The following is a 3,737-nucleotide window of genomic DNA, read 5'->3' on the forward strand; positions in this document are numbered from 1 at the left end:
TGCCTGCGAACCAAAAGTTCAGCAGTTTGAATTGACCAGCTCCTTTGCCAGAGAACCGCCACTTGTCTATCAGTTTGTCATACTAGGGTGGCTTGGGTGTGTCTGTGATGCTGGAAGCGATATCCTGGGTATTTCAAATACCAGGAGGGTCAGCAAAGTGAACAGGTTTCAGCAGAGCTCCCCGATGAGGGACGCACGCTGAAGAAGGCATAGGCGGTGCGTTCAGAGGAATCTGCCACAGACAACTTTGTGAATAGCAGCAGAGAATTTTGAGACAGTCCCAGAGGAGCCTTTCAGGTCAGAATGCACTCAAATATGACTGAGGAAGAGCTGCATTTTCAAGGCAGATTGGAACATATTGACATGGATGGATTAAGACCCGTGGGAGCAAAGCCTATGGGACCTTCATTTGCTGATAGGCACAATTTAAAGTGAGAAGAAACTGCTGAAAACGTTTATTCATAATTAGAATTTGTACAAAGTCTAGAACTGGGAAAATTGAAAGTTGTCAAAAATAAAATGGAATGCATGAAGATTGATATCCTAGGTGTTAGTGAGCTGAGACAGACTGGAATTGGCCATTTTGAATCAGGAAATCATGGTTTACTATGTCAAGAATGACAATACGAGGTAAGGTGTTGCATTCCTTGTGAAAAGGTCATTCCTTACTAAGAGGCAGAAGAAAGGTGAGTGTGATGGTGGAGCAGGAGGAAGGCAAAAGGAAACAGAGGGAAGGTCTAGGAAGCAAAGCTATGGATAGAGGTATAAACATAGGTGTGCACATATATAAATACATTGATTCATAAAAGGAGAGGAATTGGCCTATGTACATATATTTATATGGCAATGCACTGAGGTAGTGGATGGATTTTGGGCCTCTGTTTAAGCCCTGCCTCAATGTAAGAACACTTTATTCTAACCACCTGGCATACTGGGATGTTTATACTCCCAGCACCATTGCTGAAGACAAAAATGGGTGCACAAGCAAATGTGGTGAAGAAAGTTGATGGTGCTGGCAATCAAAAGATACAGTATTTGGTGTCTTAAAGGCTTGAAGTTAAACAAGTGGCCATCTAGCAAAAAAGCTACAAGCCCACATGGAAGAAGCATGCCAGTCTGTGTGATCATGAGGTGTTAATGGGATCAGGTAACAAACATCAGAAGACCGAAAACAAACAAACAAACAAACATATTGAGAATGAGGGGTTTCTGAGCAGAGACCAAAAACCCATCTGTAGACAATGGGACATCCCCTCACAGAAGGGTCACAAGGAAGGCATGAGTCAATCAGGGGACAGTGTAGCACCGATTAAACACACAATATTCCTCTGGTTCCTTGAGGCTTCCTCACCTCATACTAGCATGAGCCCAATCCGGCCTTTCACTGAGGGCTAGACCGGAACATGTGCACAGGTACAGATGAGAGATAAGCACTCACGACACATGGGATCCAGGAACAGGAGTGGGAATAGCGATACCAGGAGGGGAGGGGGAAGGTTGGGAGAGGAGAAACTATAGGGGGGGAGACAGCGGTCGGTGTAAGACATGAAAAAAGTAATTTATAATTTATCAAGGGGTCATCAGGGTGGGAGGGAGGGAAAAAAGAGGAGCTGATTCCAAGGGCTCAAATAGTAAATGTTTAGAAAATAATTATGGCAACATATATACAAATATATTTGATACACTTGATGTATGGATTGTTATGAGAGCTGTAAGAGACCCCAATAAAATGATATTTCAATAAAAATTTAAAAAGGTCATTCCAAGATCTTTCTTGAAGTACGATGAAGTACAATTCTGTCTGGATAGTGTGTGCTCACAAATAAGGAAATCAAATCAATACTACTATTATTCAAATTTATGCACCAATCACTAAGCTAGTGGGGAAGAAATTGAATTCTACAGTTATCTTCAGTCTGAAGTTGGTTAAACATGCAACCAAGATGTATTGATAATTACTGGTGATTGGAATGCAAGTGTTGGGAACAGAGGATGGAATAGTAGTTGGAATATATGGTCTTGGTGATAGAAAAGAAGTTGGAGATCACATAATAGAATTTTACCATTGGTATAGATTTTACCATTGATATAGATAGCATACCAATGACTTCTCCATAGCAAATACCATTTCACCACAAATGGCAACTACAGATGTGGACTTCTCCAGGTGGAATACACAGACGTCAAATGGACCACATCTGAGGGAAAGGACAATGGAGAAACTCAATATCAACAGGAGCCGAGTGTGGAACCATGAATTTCTCATATATAAGTTCAAGGTGAAGCTGAGGAAATTTAAAACAAGTCCATGGGAGCCAAAATATGACCTTGAGTCTATCCTACCTGGTTTTTGAGAACAGATTTGCTGCATTGAGCACTAATACACAAGACCTGATGAGCTAGGGGATGACATCATGAGCATCATATAAGTAGAGAGCGAAAGGGCATTAAAACAACAGGAACGAAAGAAAAGATGAAAGTGGATGTCAGAAGAGACTCTGAAACTTGCTCTTAATCATAGAGAAGTGAAGACAAATGGACAAAATGACGAAATAAATCAGCTGAACAAAAAATTTCAAAGGGCAACTTGAGAAGCCAAGAAGCATTATAGTGAAATGTGAAAATATGCAGAGTTAGAAAACGAAAAAGGAAGAACATGTTCTGGATATCTTACAGCAAAAGAACTGAAGAAAAACTTGAAGACCAGAGTTGCAATGTTGAAAGATTCTATGGACAAAATATTGAATGATGTAGGAAGGAAGAAGATGAAAAGAATACACAGTCACTGTGCCAAAAAGAACGACTTGACCATTTCAAGAGGTAGAATATGATCAAGAATTAATGGTACTGAAGGAAGACGTCCAAGATGTGCTGAGGGAATACCAATGGAGATGTTTCAACAAGCTGATGAAGTTCACTCATCTATGCCAAGACATTTGGAAGAGAGCTACCTGGCACACTGACTGGATGAGATCCATCTTTGTACCCATTCCAAAGAAAAGTGGCCCAACAGAATGTGAAAATTAGAGAACAATATCATTCACGGCACATACAAATAAAATTTTGTTGAAGAACTTTCAAAATAGTTGCAGTGGTACCTTGACTGAGAACTGCCAGTATTTCAGGCCTGATCCAGAAGAGGATGTGGAAGAAGTGATAGCATTGCTGATGTCAGTTGCATCTCAACTGAAAGCAGTTAATCCCTGAAAGACGTTTACTTATGTTTTATTGTCTATGAAAAGGCATTAGACTGTATGGATCTTAGAAAACAAAACCAAACCCAAGATGATGTATAACTGTGATACGAATGAGAATTCCAGAAGACGTCACTGTGCTCATGTGGAAACTACATGGATCAAGAGGCAGTTGTGTGAAGAGAGCAGGAGAATAATGCATAGTTTGAAATCAGGAAGGGTGTGTCAGGGTTGTATTGTCTCTTCATACTTACATAATCTGTATGCTGAGCAAATAATCAGGGAACCTGGTTTATATGAAGAAGAATGTCGCATCAGGATTAGAGGATGATTTATTAACAAGCTACAACATGCAGGAGGCACAACTTGGCTTGTGAGGACTTGAAGCACTGGCCAATGAAATTCTAAGATACAGATCACGAGATATGGGTTACAACTTAATGTAAAGAAAAAGAATACAACTGGATCAATAGGCAACGTAATGTAAGAGAAAAGATGGAAGCTGTCAAGGATTTCATCCTGCTTGGATTCAGCATCGATGCT

Source organism: Echinops telfairi, unplaced genomic scaffold, assembly GCF_000313985.2.
Source record: "Echinops telfairi isolate 266 unplaced genomic scaffold, ASM31398v2 ScPeMD7_7424;HRSCAF=8462, whole genome shotgun sequence".
NCBI classification, from domain to species: domain Eukaryota; kingdom Metazoa; phylum Chordata; class Mammalia; order Afrosoricida; family Tenrecidae; genus Echinops; species Echinops telfairi.